The 17813-nt window shown below is 41.5% G+C and overlaps 5 non-coding genes across 5 annotated transcripts; all 5 read right to left on the bottom strand.

Annotated features, from left to right (window-relative positions):
• Positions 1 to 72: 72 nt before the first annotated feature.
• Positions 73 to 155, bottom strand: trnal-cag (transfer RNA leucine (anticodon CAG)). The gene has a single exon. It is a non-coding gene; the product is annotated as a tRNA-Leu (tRNA).
• Positions 156 to 1271: 1116 nt separating this feature from the next.
• On the bottom strand, positions 1272 to 1343 carry trnaq-uug (transfer RNA glutamine (anticodon UUG)). Its single transcript has one exon. It is a non-coding gene; the product is annotated as a tRNA-Gln (tRNA).
• Positions 1344 to 1684: 341 nt separating this feature from the next.
• Positions 1685 to 1767, bottom strand: trnal-cag (transfer RNA leucine (anticodon CAG)). The gene has a single exon. It is a non-coding gene; the product is annotated as a tRNA-Leu (tRNA).
• A 1545-nt stretch (positions 1768 to 3312) lies between these two features.
• Positions 3313 to 3395, bottom strand: trnal-cag (transfer RNA leucine (anticodon CAG)). Its single transcript has one exon. It is a non-coding gene; the product is annotated as a tRNA-Leu (tRNA).
• Positions 3396 to 13179: 9784 nt separating this feature from the next.
• Positions 13180 to 13251, bottom strand: trnaq-uug (transfer RNA glutamine (anticodon UUG)). The gene has a single exon. It is a non-coding gene; the product is annotated as a tRNA-Gln (tRNA).
• Between the last annotated feature and the right edge of the window lie 4562 nt (positions 13252 to 17813).

Here is a 17813-nt window from a genome sequence, read left to right as displayed (position 1 = left end):
GTTCCCCACCTTTGACTAATGTGGGAGAATGTGTTTTCCAAGTGTCAGCTGTTGTCCCTAAAATCAAACATTTGTCAGAAGTGGGATTCGAACCCACGCCTCCAGGAGAGACTGCAACCTGAACGCAGCGCCTTAGACCGCTCGGCCATCCTGACAACAGAAGTGGGGGTTGTTTGGTACTCCAAAGAAATCCGAAAAGACAGCGTTTAGATTATGCGTAATTATTGTGATTTAAATGTGCAAACTCGTCATCAGCCTATCTCTTTATCAGTTCATTGCTACCCTGGCCATCAGTGATTGATGCGTGAAGTATGGGATGTCTCAGGGAAAAAAGAGCTTGTTGATTAAGCCACTACACATCTGTCAGCTGGTATTGGTGTTCTTTTGCCCTTTGCTGGGAAGACATCAATTCATGGAGCTTTAACATATGCATTCATTTTTTCAGCAAACTCCAGAAAAAGAGTTCTTAGAGTAACCAGTATCCAATTATTGCATTACATTAATTGAACCCCTTAATTTGATAGAGTACTAGAGTCATTGAATGGAGCACAACAGAAAGAACTGTTGCCAAAGTTGCCTGCATTTATTGCACATTAAATCCTGAGACCAGCAACACAGCTCAAAGGACAAGCTGGTTTTATTCGTTCCACACTATAACAGGTCCCACCGTGATTTGAACTCAGATCGCTGGATTCACAGTCCAGAGTGCTTACCTATACACCAGGGCATCTCCAGATGCTGCCAAATGAAGAATGTGTGCACTGGAAATGTGAACAGTGTTACACAGACAACAGTTTTAACAGTCTGTGGTTTTACTAAGCAGTCCTGAACACTCTGATGCTTGACAGGGGTTTCAAGGCTTATTGCATTTCACAGGGAGATATTTCAACTACTAGACCTTATGACTCTGTTTGGTGTGAAACACAAAAATAGGGAAGCACTTGAAAACGAGGGGTAGGGTTATAAATTAGGAATTTGGGATTGTGTCTGGGATCGCACTTCATGCCCAAAATGTGTTTTTAGCATTATCTGAATGAGATCCGCAAGGATATTTACTTAAGAGTGTGTCTATCGTAAACCATTGTGCAACCTTTGCCTCATCTCTCTCCCTGTATTAGTTCTTTAAACACTTGCCATGAGTGTTGATTGCACAAAGTACTCTATGTCTCTGGAACAAGATGAGCTCGTTGACAATGCCACTGTGTGTCTCCCAGTTGGTGGAGTAACTGAGTCACTCATTGGGGCAAAAAAACCTACAACTAGCCAGCGGTAGGTTCCACCGAGATTTGAACTCAGATCACTGGATTCAAAGTCCAGAGTGCTCCCCATTACACCATGGAACCATTTCACATTGTTAGGCTACTGTTGTTGAACAGTTTCTTCCAGACGATTTGATTCATTTCATTATTGTGTGCATATTGACAACTTGGAGATTGGGTGATCATGTAGCAAACTATAAAATTGTCAATACAAGGAAGTTTGGGTACATCTAAGCACTGTGTCACTCTTATCTCTGTGTGTGATATTCATTGCATCTATCCAGATGAACTGTAACTTGTATAACATCAAAGTCTATGAATTCATCCAGGTAAGCAGCATTGGAGAATAGGTGGTTCCCCACCTTTGACTAATGTGGGAGAATGTGTTTTCCAAGTGTCAGCTGTTGTCCCTAAAATCAAACATTTGTCAGAAGTGGGATTCGAACCCACGCCTCCAGGAGAGACTGCGACCTGAACGCAGCGCCTTAGACCGCTCGGCCATCCTGACAACAGAAGGGGGGGGTTGTTTGGTACTCCAAAGAAATCCGAAAAGACAGCGTTTAGATTACGCGTAATTATTGTGAATCAAATGTGCAAACTCGTCATCAGCCTATCTCTTTATCAGTTCATTGCGACCCTGGCCATCAGTGATTGATGCGTGAAGTATGGGATGTGTCTCAGGCAAAAAAGAGCTTGTTGATTAAGCCACTACACATCTGTCAGCTGGTATTGGTGTTCTTCTGCCCTTTGCTGGGAAGACATCAATTCATGAAGCTTTAACATATGCATTCATTTTTTCAGCAAACTCCAGAAAAAGAGTTCTTAGAGTAACCAGTATCCAATTATTACATTCCATTAATTGAACCCCGTAATTTGATAGAGTACTAGAGTCATTGAATGGAGCACAACAGAAAGAACTGTTGCCAAAGTTGCCTGCATTTATTGCACATTAAATCCTGAGACCAGCAACACAGCTCAAAGGACGAGCTGGTTTTATTCGTTCTACACTATAACAGGTCCCACCGTGATTTGAACTCAGATCGCTGGATTCACAGTCCAGAGTGCTTACCTATACACCAGGGAATCTCCAGATGCTGCCAAATGAAGAATGTGTGCACTGGAAATGTGAACAGTGTTACACAGACAACAGTTGTAACAGTCTGTCGTTTTACTGAGCAGTGCTGAACACTCTGATGCTTGACTGGGGTTTCAAGGCTTATTGCATTTCACAGGGAGATATTTCAACTACTAGACCTTATGACTCTGTTTGGTGTGAAACACAAAAATAGGGAAGCACTTGAAAACGAGGGGTAGGGTTATAAATTAGGAATTTGGGATTGTGTCTGGGATCGCACTTCATGCCCAAAATGTGTTTTTAGCATTATCTGAATGAGATCCGCAAGGATATTTACTTAAGAGTGTGTCTATCGTAAACCATTGTGCAACCTTTGCCTCATCTCTCTCCCTCATCTCTCTCCCTGTATTAGTTCTTTAAACACTTGCCATGAGTGTTGATTGCACAAAGTACTCTATGTCTCTGGAACAAGATGAGCTCATTGACAATGCCACTGTGTGTCTCCCAGTTGGTGGAGTAACTGAGTCACTCATTGGGGCAAAAAAACCTACAACTAGCCAGCGGTAGGTTCCACCGAGATTTGAAGTCGGATCACTGGATTCAAAGCCCAGAGTGCTCACCATTACACCATGGAACCATTTCACATTGTTAGGCTACTTTTGTTGAACAGTTTCTTCCTGACGATTTGATTCATTTCATTATTGTGTGCATATTGACAACTTGGAGATTGGGTGATCATGTAGCAAACTATAAAATTGTCAATACAAGAAAGTTTGGGTACATCTAAGCACTGTGTCACTCTTACCTCTGTGTGTGATGTTCATTGCATCTATCCAGATGAACTGTAACTTGTATAACATCAAAGTCTATGAATTCATCCAGGTAAGCAGCATTGGAGAATAGGTGGTTCCCCACCTTTGACTAATGTGGGAGAATGTGTTTTCCAAGTGTCAGCTGTTGTCCGTAAAATCAAACATTTGTCAGAAGTGGGATTCTAACCCACGCCTCCAGGAGAGACTGCGATCTGAACGCAGCGCCTTAGACCTCTCGGCCATCCTGACAACAGAAGGGGGGGTTGTTTGGTACTCCAAAGAAATCCGAAAAGACAGCGTTTAGATTATGCGTAATTATTGTGAATCAAATGTGCAAACTCGTCATCAGCCTATCTCTTTATCAGTTCATTGCTACCCTGGCCATCAGTGATTGATGCGTGAAGTATGGGATGTGTCAGGCAAAAAAGAGCTTGTTGATTAAGCCACTACACATCTATCAGCTGGTATTGGTGTTCTTCTGCCCTTTGCTGGGAAGACATCAATTCATGGAGCTTTAACGTATGCATTCATTTTTTCAGCAAACTCCAGAAAAAGAGTTCTTAGAGTAACCAGTATCCAATTATTGCATTACATTAATTGAACCCCGTCATTTGATAGAGTACTAGAGTCATTGAATGGAGCACAACAGAAAGAACTGTTGCCAAAGTTGCCTGCATTTATTGCACATTAAATCCTGAGACCAGCAACACAGCTCAAAGGACAAGCTGGTTTTATTCGTTCTACACTATAACAGGTCCCACCGTGATTTCAATTCAATTCAATTCAATTCAATTCAACTTTATTTATATAGCGCCAATTCACAACAAAGTCATCTCAGGGCACTTTACAGAATAAAGTCAAGATTATAAAGATATATAAAGAGAACCCAACAATTCCCCCTGGAGCAAGCCATAGGCAACAGTGGAGAGGAAAAACTCCCTTTAACGGAAGAAACCTCCAGCAGAACCAGGCTCAGGGTGGACGGCCATCTGCCTCGACCGGTTGGGGTGAGTGGAAAGGGGAGAGAGAAAAGAACAGAGCAACAAAAAGCATTAACAAAACATCGGGCAGATTGGTAGGACCAGTAGCTTCACGCTGGAAGACACACAGCTTCAAAGCCGGGGGACACCTGCAGAAAGGGACAGAGAGAAGGGGACAGAGGAGGACAAAGACAACTACGGGAGAGAACACACAGAGTTAATGACATACAGTGGTGACAATTGCGGGATAAGAGGAGAGGAGAGAGGTCAAGAGGAGGAAAGGAGCTCAGTGCATTGGGGGGTGGGTCCCCCAGCAGTCTAAGCCTATGGCAGCATAACTATAACTAACTATATGCTTTATTAAAAAGGAAGGTTTTAAGCCTAGACTTAAACGTAGAGAGGGTGTCTGTTTCCCCAATGTGAACTGGGAGCTGGTTCCACAAGAGAGGAGCTTGATAGCTAAAGGCTCTACCTCCCATTCTACTTTTGGAAACTCTGGGAACCACAAGTAGGCCTGCATTCTGAGAGCGAAGTGGTCTACTGGGATGATGTGGTGCTATGAGGTCTTCTATATATGATGGAGCCTGACCATTCAGAGCTTTATATGTAAGAAGCAGGGTTTTAAATTCTATTCTACATTTAATTGGAAGCCAATGGAGAGAAGCTAGTGAAGGTGAAATATGATCTCTCTTGCTAGTTCCAGTCAGCACTCTTGCTGCAGCATTTTGGATTAATTGCAGGCTCTTTAGGGAGTTACTGGGGCATCCTGAAAGTAGGGAATTACAGTAGTCCAACCTAGAGGTAACAAATGCATGGACCAGTTTTTCGGCATCACTTTGAAACAGGATGCTCCTAATTTTGGCAATGTTCCGTAGGTGGAAGAAGGCTGTTCTAGAGATTTGTTTTATATGTGAGTTAAAGGACAGATCCTGATCAAACATAACTCCAAGGTTCCTTGCAGTAGTACTGGAGGCCAGACTTATGCCATCTAGTGTAACAATATGGTTGGACATCATATCTCTGAGATTTTTGGGCCCAAATACTATGACTTCAGTTTTGTCTGAGTTTAAAAGTAAAAAATTGTGGGACATCCAGGCCTTTATGTCTTGTAGGCATGCTTGAAGCTTTATTACCTGATTATTTTCATCTGGTTCCATAGATAAATATAGCTGGGTATCATCAGCATAACAGTGGAAATTTATGGAGTGTTTTCTAATAATGTTGCCTAAAGGAGACACATATAAAGTAAAAAGTATTGGTCCTAACACAGAGCCTTGTGGAACTCCATAGCTAACCTTTGTGTGCATGGAGGATTCATCATTAACATGAACAAATTGAAATCTATCAGATAGATAAGATTTAAACCAACCTAGTGCAGTTCCTGTAATTCCAATTTCATGTTCCAGTCTCTGTAATAAAATGTTATGATCAATGGTATCAAATGCAGCACTAAGATCTAACAGAACAAGTATAGAGATGAGTCCAGTATCTGAGGCCATGAGAAGATCGTTGGTGACTTTTACCAGTGCTGTTTCTGTACTATGATGAACTCTAAATCCTGACTGAAAGTCTTCATACAAATTATTCCTATGAAGGTGATCACATAATTGTTTTGCGACTACTTTTTCAATTATTTTAGAAATAAAGGGGAGATTAGATATTGGTCTGTAATTGGCTAAAACACCTGGGTCAAGACAGGGTTTTTTTAAGTAATGGTTTAATTACAGCTACCTTATAGGCCTGTGGTACATAGCCTGTTTCTAAAGATAGATTTATGATATCTAATATGAATGCATCTATTAAGGGTAAAACTTCCTTGAGCAGCTTAGTTGGAATAGGGTCTAGCAGACAGGTTGTTGGTTTAGATGAGTTAATAATTGAAGTTAGCTCAGAGAGATCTATGGGTAAAAAGCAGTCTAACAGGGATTGGGGCCTTATCGATGACTCTAGCACTGCTGTACATGAAGATCTATCTGTAATTTTTGGGGGGAGGATCTGGTGAATTCGTTCTCTAATAGCTACAATTTTATTCATAAAGAAGGTCATGAAGTCATTGCTGCTCAAAGTTAAGGGAAAACTAGGCTCAACAGAACTATGGCTCTTAGTCAGCCTGGCTACAGTGCTGAACAGAAACCGGGGGTTGTTCTTGTTTTCTTCTATTAATGATGAATAATATGCTGTTCTGGCATCACTGAGAGCTTTTTTGTACATTTTTAAACTATTTTTCCAGGCTAAATGAGATTCTTCTAACTTTCTGGAACGCCACTTCCTTTCTAACTTTCATGTTTCCTGTTTTAAGTTGCGTGTTTGTGAACTATACCATGGAGATCGCCTCTGCTGGTTTACTGCCTTCTTTTTTAGAGGGGCAACACTATCGAGTATTGTACGTAGTGAGGCTGCAGAATTGTCAACAAGATAATCTACTTGTGCAGGAGTAACATTAAGGAGACTACTTTCCATTGTATTAACATATGGTGAAGCAAATGATGAAGAAATAATTTCTTTAAATTTGTTGACAGCTTTTTCACTTAAGCATCTGCTATAGTGGAATTTTTCAGTTTTATAACTGCTATATAGTCTGTTATTGTAAATTCAAATGTTATTAAAAAATGGTAAGACAGAAGAGAGTTGTGAGGAAATATGGTTAAATTATCCGCTTCAATTCCATACGTAAGGACAAGGTCTAACGTGTGACTAAAACAGTAAGTGGGTTTATTTACATTTTGGGAAAAACCAATTGAATCTAATAATGAATTAAACGCAGTGCTCAGGCAGTTACTGTCAGCATCTACATGAATGTTAAAGTCACCCACTATAATGACTTTATCTGTACTAAGCACTAAATCAGATAGAAAATCAGAAAATTCAATCAAAAACTCTGAATAAGGGACTGGAGGACGGTACACGATAACAAATAATAGTGGGTGTGAAAGGCTAAGAGTAAGGCTTTCAAATGAGTTATAACTATGTTTAGGTCTAGGGTTTATTGATGAGCTAGAATGGAAGATTGCTGCAACTCCTCCACCTCGGCCTGTGCTTCTAGGAACATGATAATTAATATGACTTGGGGGTGTTGACTCATTTAAACTGACATATTCTTCCTGCTGCAACCAAGTTTCAGTGAGACAAAATAAATCGAATTGATGATCACTTATTAAGTCATTTACTAACAGAGATTTAGAAGAGAGAGATCTGATATTTAATAATCCACATTTAATAGTTTTGGGGTTTTGTTCTGTAAGAGGAGTAGTCTTAACTTTTATTAGGTTATTATGATTAACTCCTCTTGTTGATTTGAACTCAGATCGCTGGATTCACAGTCCAGAGTGCTTACCTATACACCAAGGAATCTTCAGATGCTGCCAAATGAAGAATATGCGCACTGGAAATGTGAACAGTGTTACACAGACAACAGTTGTAACAGTCTGTGGTTTTACTGAGCAGTCCTGAACACTCTGATGCTTGACAGGGGTTTCAAGGCTTATTGCATTTCACAGGGAGATATTTCAACTACTAGCCCTTATGACTCTGTTTGGGGTGAAACACAAAAATAGGGAAGCACTTGAAAACGAGGGGTAGGGTTATAAATTAGGAATTTGGGATTGTGTCTGGGATCGCACTTCATGACCAAAATGTGTTTTTAGCATTATCTGAATGAGATCCGCAAGGATATTTACTTAAGAGTGTGTCTATCGTAAACCATTGTGCAACCTTTGCCTCATCTCTCTCCCTGTATTAGTTCTTTAAACACTTGCCATGAGTGTTGATTGCACAAAGTACTCTATGTCTCTGGAACAAGATGAGCTCGTTGACAATGCCACTGTGTGTCTCCCAGTTGGTGGAGTAACTGAGTCACTCATTGGGGCAAAAAAACCTACAACTAGCCAGCGGTAGGTACCACCGAGATTTGAACTCAGATCCCTGGATTCAAAGTCCAGAGTGCTCCCCATTACACCATGGAACCATTTCACATTGTTAGGCTACTTTTGTTGAACAGTTTCTTCCAGACGATTTGATTAATTTCATTATTGTGTGCATATTGACAACTTGGAGATTGGGTGATCATGTAGCAAACTATAAAGTTGTCAATACAAGGAAGTTTGGGTACATCTAAGCACTGTGTCACTCTTACCTCTGTGTGTGATGTTCATTGCATCTATCCAGATGAACTGTAACTTGTATAACATCAAAGTCTATGAATTCATCCAGGTAAGCAGCATTGGAGAATAGGTGGTTCCCCACCTTTGACTAATGTGGGAGAATGTGTTTTCCAAGTGTCAGCTGTTGTCCCTAAAATCAAACATTTGTCAGAAGTGGGATTCGAACCGACGCCTCCAGGAGAGACTGCGACCTGAACGCAGCGCCTTAGACCGCTCGGCCATCCTGACAACAGAAGTGGGTGTTGTTTGGTACTCCAAAGAAATCCGAAAAGACAGCGTTTAGATTATGCGTAATTATTGTGAATCAAATGTGCAAACTCGTCATCAGCCTATCTCTTTATCAGTTCATTGCTACCCTGGCCATCAGTGATTGATGCGTGAAGTATGGGATGTCTCAGGCAAAAAAGAGCTTGTTGATTAAGCCACTACACATCTATCAGCTGGTATTGGTGTTCTTTTGCCCTTTGCTGGGAAGACATCAATTCATGGAGCTTTAACATATGCATTAATTTTTTCAGCAAACTCCAGAAAAAGAGTTCTTAGAGAAACCAGTATCCAATTATTGCATTACATTAATTGAACCACGTCATTTGGTAGAGTACTAGAGTCATTGAATGGAGCACAAAAGAAACAACTGTTGCCAAAGTTGCCTGCATTTATTGCACATTAAATCCTGAGACCAGCAACACAACTCAAAGGACGAGCTGGTTTTATTCGTTCTACACTATAACAGGTCCCACCGTAATTTGAACTCAGATCGCTGGATTCACAGTCCAGAGTGCTTACCTATACACCAGGGAATCTCCAGATGCTGCCAAATGAAGAATGTGTGCACTGGAAATGTGAACAGTGTTACACAGACAACAGTTTTAACAGTCTGTGGTGTTACTGAGTACTAGAGTCATTGAATGGAGCACAACAGAAAGAACTGTTGTCAAAGTTGCCTGCATTTATTGCACATTAAATCCTGAGACCAGCAACACAACTCAAAGGACGAGCTGGTTTTATTCGTTCTACACTATAACAGGTCCCACCGTGATTTGAACTCAGATCGCTGGATTCACAGTCCAGAGTGCTTACCTATACACCAGGGAATCTCCAGATGCTGCCAAATGAAGAATGTGTGCACTGGAAATGTGAACAGTGTTACACAGACAACAGTTTTAACAGTCTGTGGTTTTACTGAGCAGTCCTGAACACTGAAGATTTATTGTTATTGACTCGCGCCCCTGTGGCATGCTCATATGCAGTTAGGTGACCGAGCACCCGTTGCAAGCTGTTCCTATCTTTAACCATTATGTTAATATCATCTGCATATTGTGCAATTCTAAAGTCTGAGCCAGTCGGTGATTGTATTCCATTTATTTTTGTATCGCTTAAGATTAATTTCGCTAGGGGCTCGGCCACTATTGCATAAAGCATAGCCGACAGGGGGCACCCCTGCCTAACCGACCTCTCCAAAGGGAAGGGATCAGTCAGGAAGCCATTACATTTGACAACACTAGTAGCTCGGCCATACAACAGCTCCACCCATGCTCGAAAAGTTGGGCCGAACCCAAAAACCCCCAGACACTCAAAGAGGAACTCGTGACTCACCCTGTCAAACGCCTTCTCTAGGTCCACACTCAAGTAGATGCCACCTGTGGCCATTAGCTGTTGAAATGAGAATCTGGTTGACAGGATACAATCAGCAATATCCCTCCCCGGAATGCTATAAGTCTGGGTAGGCCCAACTATCGACCCAATCACTCTTTTGAGTCTGGACGCCAGCACCTTAGCCAGGATCTTGTAGTCAGTATTGAGCAAACTAATGGGCCTATAATTCCCCAAGTCGGTCCTGGCTCCCTTATTCTTGTAAACCAGAGTGATCACGCCTCTCACGAAAGACTCCGCACATCTGTTCTCCGTTTGCATGGCAGAGAACAACCTACAGAGGACCGGAGATAGCAAATCCTTATAGGACTGATAGAACTCTGCCGAGAGGCCGTCCAGACCCGGGCTTCTAGCTCTATGCATTTCAGCAATGGCTGCACTGATTTCCTCCGGGTGGAGGTCGCCATCACACATAGCCGCGTCCTCAGGACCGAGAGAGCAGCCGACATTACCAAGTATTTTATCTCTTTGTGCTTTTCCTATATTTTGTTTACTGAAAAGATTAGAGTAAAAATCCTGTATAGTTTGTAATATATCTACTAAATCGGTGTGTGTATTGCCTTCAGAATCCTGTATTTCTGTTATGTATGTTTTGGTCTGCCTTCTCTTTTCTAAGCCCAAAAAGTATGCTGTACAGCGCTCTCCCTCCACTACATGTTGTATTTTGCTGCGGATCACTGCCCCTTTACATTTTTCCTCATCTAGGCGTGCTAGTTGCTCTCTCAGTCCAAGATAGCCATCCAGGGGATGGCCATGCCCAGCTTCAACAAGCTCAATTTCCCTTTTCAGACGGTGTCTCAACTCAGCCTCCTTAGCTCTTTCCCTTAGCCTTTTCTCTCTGCTCAGTGCAATGCAGCGCCTCCTAATTTTAAACTTGGCGTGCTCCCACCACTCAATGATATCTACTACAAATTCACTTTCTTCACACAGAGCAGAGAGAAAAGACTTCATTTTATCTTTAAAAAATGAATCCTCCAGGAGGGCTGAGTTAAAACACCACACCCCTCCATTCCTCTGCATGCTACCCTCCCCAAGAGTCACATTCAGCGAGGCATGATCACTCCATGTGCAGAAATTATATTCACACTTTTTTAACATAGGAATCAAGCCCGACGCCAGCAAACACAGGTCTATCCTAGACTGCTTTAGTTTGCCCAATACTACTTGCCTGCGCGAATACGCACGGGTGCCAGGGTTCAGAACTCTCCAAGCATCAATCAAATCACCCTCAGTCATCCACTGAAAAACAGCCGATCTACTAGTGTCTGTTTTGAAAACGTTGTTTGCACTCACATCCAGCCCAGTTAGAGCAACATTCCAGTCCCCCACCACTACCGAGCGATCGTCCGTCCACCTTTTACAGCGGCCAAAAAAAACCCTCCTTTCACCCTCACTGTTTGTGCCATATAGATTTAGAATTCTGTAGTTTCTATTGTGATATACAGTATCTAGAACCAACAGTCTCCCTTGGTTATCCTTAAAAACCTCTGTCACATTCTCAAAAACACCTGGCTTTACAAATACTGCTACACCTGCGGTTTTGTCAGCAGAGAGGGAATAAAACAAATCCCCTCTCCAAAAAGTATTTATTTTGTCTATTTTTTCCATAGTCCATCTACATTCCTGGACGCACAGGATGTCACAGTCCATGTCTTCACACAGTCTTTTAATTTTCCATACCTTTCCTAGGCCGTTTAGGTTTTGGGACTGGAGATGCATGAAAAGGATCACACAAAAGGGGGTCATCTATCTCTGGCCTGTTTCTTCCCTTTCCCTTTGCCCTCTGCCACACTTTCCCCGGACTTCTTTTGTCCTCTTTTCCTCATGTGCCTTACTTGCTGAAAGTCCATCTCTGCCTCTGATTCATCACCGTCAGCCTGAGGAGTCGATACAGCAATTTCTAGAGCAATACCTCTGGGGTCAGGTAATGGCTCACCTTGAATTGGAAGTCTAGACAGAGGAGCCTGAAGCATACCCCTCTCGCCCTCTTCAGGGTGACTGGCTACTTCTCCACTCCACTCCGCCAACACTAGATCCAGACTTGACCCAATCTCATTCACATTGTTTCCCTTTTTATTCTCTGAAAGGACCAGTTCACTGGCCTGAGTCTCCATTAACTCTCCTCCCCCCTCCTCATATTCACTTGCTCCTTCACTGTCAAGATCCAGTCCTACCTCCTCTGGAGGCCTTATTCCAGCATCCTCATTGGGGATCAGTCCCCTGTGCCCCTCTCCAGACTCTATTGCATTGTTTTGACACACACATTCCTCCTGTGGACTATGGCATGAGTCACATCTATGCTCCTGGGCATCACACTCCCTCGCATAATGACCCTGTCTGTTACACTTAAAACAAGTGAAATCTGGGCAATCTCTGACGATATGCCCAGGCTGTAGACACATCCTGCATATTTTAACTTGATTATTATGCATTACCCTGAAATACTCTGGGCCAGTTGCTGTCATAAACTTTGCGGAGTAAGGCAGTGATTGCACAGTCTCATTGAACTTAACTTTTAGATATCTGGTGCCATCAGCCACATCAGTTCCTGGCCACAGTCTCCTTTTTACTGAGAACAGCAAGCCAGCTTAAAGGTCCAGCTGGTTTTATTAATTCTACACTATAACAGGTCCCATCGTGATTTGAACTCAGATTGCTGGATTCATAGTCCAGAGTGCTTACCTATACACCAGGGAATCTCCAGATGCTGCCAAATGAAGAATGTGTGCACTGGAAATGTGAACAGTGTTACACAGACAACAGTTTTAACAGTCTGTGGTTTTACTGAGCAGTCCTGAACACTCTGATGCTTGACAGGGGTTTCAAGGCTTATTGCATTTCACAGGGAGATATTTCAACTACTAGACCTTATGACTCTGTTTGGGGTGAAACACAAAAATAGGGAAGCACTTGAAAACGAGGGGTAGGGTTATAAATTAGGAATTTGGGATTGTGTCTGGGATCGCACTTCATGCCCAAAATGTGTTTTTAGCATTATCTGAATGAGATCCGCAAGGATATTTACTTAAGAGTGTGTCTATCGGAAACCATTGTGCAACCTTTGCCTCATCTCTCTCCCTGTATTAGTTCTTTAAACACTTGCCATGAGTGTTGATTGCACAAAGTACTCTATGTCTCTGGAACAAGATGAGCTCGTTGACAATGCCACTGTGTGTCTCCCAGTTGGTGGAGTAACTGAGTCACTCATTGGGGCAAAAAAACCTACAACTAGCCAGCGGTAGGTTGCACCGAGATTTGAACTCGGATCACTGGATTCAAAGTCCAGAGTGCTCACCATTACACCATGGAACCATTTCACACTGTTAGGCTACTTTTGTTGAACAGTTTCTTCCAGACAATTTGATTCATTTCATTATTGTGTGCATATTGACAACTTGGAGATTGGGTGATCATGTAGCAAACTATAAAATTGTCAATACAAGGAAGTTTGGGTACATCTAAGCACTGTGTCACTCTTATCTCTGTGTGTGATGTTCATTGCATCTATCCAGATGAACTGTAACTTGTATAACATCAAAGTCTATGAATTCATCCAGGTAAGCAGCATTGGAGAATAGGTGGTTCCCCACCTTTGACTAATGTGGGAGAATGTGTTTTCCAAGTGTCAGCTGTTGTCCCTAAAATCCAACATTTGTCAGAAGTGGGATTCGAACCCACGCCTCCAGGAGAGACTTCGACCTGAACGCAGCGCCTTAGACAGCTCAGCCATCCTGACAACAGAAGGGGGGGGTTGTTTGGTACTCCAAAGAAATCCGAAAAGACAGCGTTTAGATTATGCGTAATTATTGTGAATCAAATGTGCAAACTCGTCATCAGCCTATCTCTTTATCAGTTCATGCTACCCTGGCCATCAGTGATTGAAGCGTGAAGTATGGGATGTCTCAGGCAAAAAAGAGCTTGTTGATTAAGCCACTACACATCTGTCAGCTGGTATTGGTGTTCTTCTGCCCTTTGCTGGGAAGACATCAATTCATGGAGATTTAACATATGCATTCATTTTTTCAGCAAACTCCAGAAAAAGAGTTCTTAGAGTAACCAGTATCCAATTATTGCATTACATTAATTGAACCACGTCATTTGGTACACACACAACAGAAAGAACTGTTGCCAAAGTTGCCTGCATTTATTGCACATTAAATCCTGAGACCAGCAACACAGCTCAAAGGACAGGCTGGTTTTATTCGTTCTACACTATAACAGGTCCCACCGTGATTTCAATTCAATTCAATTCAATTCAATTCAACTTTATTTATATAGCGCCAATTCACAACAAAGTCATCTCAGGGCACTTTACAGAATAAAGTCAAGATTATAAAGATATATAAAGAGAACCCAACAATTCCCCCTGGAGCAAGCCATAGGCAACAGTGGAGAGGAAAAACTCCCTTTAACGGAAGAAACCTCCAGCAGAACCAGGCTCAGGGTGGACGGCCATCTGCCTCGACCGGTTGGGGTGAGTGGAAAGGGGAGAGAGAAAAGAACAGAGCAACAAAAAGCATTAACAAAACATCGGGCAGATTGGTAGGACCAGTAGCTTCACGCTGGAAGACACACAGCTTCAAAGCCGGGGGACACCTGCAGAAAGGGACAGAGAGAAGGGGACAGAGGAGGACAAAGACAACTACGGGAGAGAACACACAGAGTTAATGACATACAGTGGTGACAATTGCGGGATAAGAGGAGAGGAGAGAGGTCAAGAGGAGGAAAGGAGCTCAGTGCATTGGGGGGTGGGTCCCCCAGCAGTCTAAGCCTATGGCAGCATAACTATAACTAACTATATGCTTTATTAAAAAGGAAGGTTTTAAGCCTAGACTTAAACGTAGAGAGGGTGTCTGTTTCCCCAATGTGAACTGGGAGCTGGTTCCACAAGAGAGGAGCTTGATAGCTAAAGGCTCTACCTCCCATTCTACTTTTGGAAACTCTGGGAACCACAAGTAGGCCTGCATTCTGAGAGCGAAGTGGTCTACTGGGATGATGTGGTGCTATGAGGTCTTCTATATATGATGGAGCCTGACCATTCAGAGCTTTATATGTAAGAAGCAGGGTTTTAAATTCTATTCTACATTTAATTGGAAGCCAATGGAGAGAAGCTAGTGAAGGTGAAATATGATCTCTCTTGCTAGTTCCAGTCAGCACTCTTGCTGCAGCATTTTGGATTAATTGCAGGCTCTTTAGGGAGTTACTGGGGCATCCTGAAAGTAGGGAATTACAGTAGTCCAACCTAGAGGTAACAAATGCATGGACCAGTTTTTCGGCATCACTTTGAAACAGGATGCTCCTAATTTTGGCAATGTTCCGTAGGTGGAAGAAGGCTGTTCTAGAGATTTGTTTTATATGTGAGTTAAAGGACAGATCCTGATCAAACATAACTCCAAGGTTCCTTGCAGTAGTACTGGAGGCCAGACTTATGCCATCTAGTGTAACAATATGGTTGGACATCATATCTCTGAGATTTTTGGGCCCAAATACTATGACTTCAGTTTTGTCTGAGTTTAAAAGTAAAAAATTGTGGGACATCCAGGCCTTTATGTCTTGTAGGCATGCTTGAAGCTTTATTACCTGATTATTTTCATCTGGTTCCATAGATAAATATAGCTGGGTATCATCAGCATAACAGTGGAAATTTATGGAGTGTTTTCTAATAATGTTGCCTAAAGGAGACACATATAAAGTAAAAAGTATTGGTCCTAACACAGAGCCTTGTGGAACTCCATAGCTAACCTTTGTGTGCATGGAGGATTCATCATTAACATGAACAAATTGAAATCTATCAGATAGATAAGATTTAAACCAACCTAGTGCAGTTCCTGTAATTCCAATTTCATGTTCCAGTCTCTGTAATAAAATGTTATGATCAATGGTATCAAATGCAGCACTAAGATCTAACAGAACAAGTATAGAGATGAGTCCAGTATCTGAGGCCATGAGAAGATCGTTGGTGACTTTTACCAGTGCTGTTTCTGTACTATGATGAACTCTAAATCCTGACTGAAAGTCTTCATACAAATTATTCCTATGAAGGTGATCACATAATTGTTTTGCGACTACTTTTTCAATTATTTTAGAAATAAAGGGGAGATTAGATATTGGTCTGTAATTGGCTAAAACACCTGGGTCAAGACAGGGTTTTTTTAAGTAATGGTTTAATTACAGCTACCTTATAGGCCTGTGGTACATAGCCTGTTTCTAAAGATAGATTTATGATATCTAATATGAATGCATCTATTAAGGGTAAAACTTCCTTGAGCAGCTTAGTTGGAATAGGGTCTAGCAGACAGGTTGTTGGTTTAGATGAGTTAATAATTGAAGTTAGCTCAGAGAGATCTATGGGTAAAAAGCAGTCTAACAGGGATTGGGGCCTTATCGATGACTCTAGCACTGCTGTACATGAAGATCTATCTGTAATTTTTGGGGGGAGGATCTGGTGAATTCGTTCTCTAATAGCTACAATTTTATTCATAAAGAAGGTCATGAAGTCATTGCTGCTCAAAGTTAAGGGAAAACTAGGCTCAACAGAACTATGGCTCTTAGTCAGCCTGGCTACAGTGCTGAACAGAAACCGGGGGTTGTTCTTGTTTTCTTCTATTAATGATGAATAATATGCTGTTCTGGCATCACTGAGAGCTTTTTTGTACATTTTTAAACTATTTTTCCAGGCTAAATGAGATTCTTCTAACTTTCTGGAACGCCACTTCCTTTCTAACTTTCATGTTTCCTGTTTTAAGTTGCGTGTTTGTGAACTATACCAAGGAGATCGCCTCTGCTGGTTTACTGCCTTCTTTTTTAGAGGGGCAACACTATCGAGTATTGTACGTAGTGAGGCTGCAGAATTGTCAACAAGATAATCTACTTGTGCAGGAGTAACATTAAGGAGACTACTTTCCATTGTATTAACATATGGTGAAGCAAATGATGAAGAAATAATTTCTTTAAATTTGTTGACAGCTTTTTCACTTAAGCATCTGCTATAGTGGAATTTTTCAGTTTTATAACTGCTATATAGTCTGTTATTGTAAATTCAAATGTTATTAAAAAATGGTAAGACAGAAGAGAGTTGTGAGGAAATATGGTTAAATTATCCGCTTCAATTCCATACGTAAGGACAAGGTCTAACGTGTGACTAAAACAGTAAGTGGGTTTATTTACATTTTGGGAAAAACCAATTGAATCTAATAATGAATTAAACGCAGTGCTCAGGCAGTTACTGTCAGCATCTACATGAATGTTAAAGTCACCCACTATAATGACTTTATCTGTACTAAGCACTAAATCAGATAGAAAATCAGAAAATTCAATCAAAAACTCTGAATAAGGGACTGGAGGACGGTACACGATAACAAATAATAGTGGGTGTGAAAGGCTAAGAGTAAGGCTTTCAAATGAGTTATAACTATGTTTAGGTCTAGGGTTTATTGATGAGCTAGAATGGAAGATTGCTGCAACTCCTCCACCTCGGCCTGTGCTTCTAGGAACATGATAATTAATATGACTTGGGGGTGTTGACTCATTTAAACTGACATATTCTTCCTGCTGCAACCAAGTTTCAGTGAGACAAAATAAATCGAATTGATGATCACTTATTAAGTCATTTACTAACAGAGATTTAGAAGAGAGAGATCTGATATTTAATAATCCACATTTAATAGTTTTGGGGTTTTGTTCTGTAAGAGGAGTAGTCTTAACTTTTATTAGGTTATTATGATTAACTCCTCTTGTTGATTTGAACTCAGATCGCTGGATTCACAGTCCAGAGTGCTTACCTATACACCAAGGAATCTTCAGATGCTGCCAAATGAAGAATGTGTGCACTGGAAATGTGAACAGTGTTACACAGACAACAGTTTTAACAGTCT

The sequence above is a fragment of the Channa argus genome, unplaced genomic scaffold, assembly GCF_033026475.1.
Source record: "Channa argus isolate prfri unplaced genomic scaffold, Channa argus male v1.0 Contig031, whole genome shotgun sequence".
Lineage (NCBI taxonomy): Eukaryota > Metazoa > Chordata > Actinopteri > Anabantiformes > Channidae > Channa > Channa argus.
Note: the sequence above shows the minus strand (reverse complement) of the source record. Positions and strands in the feature narration are given on the sequence as shown.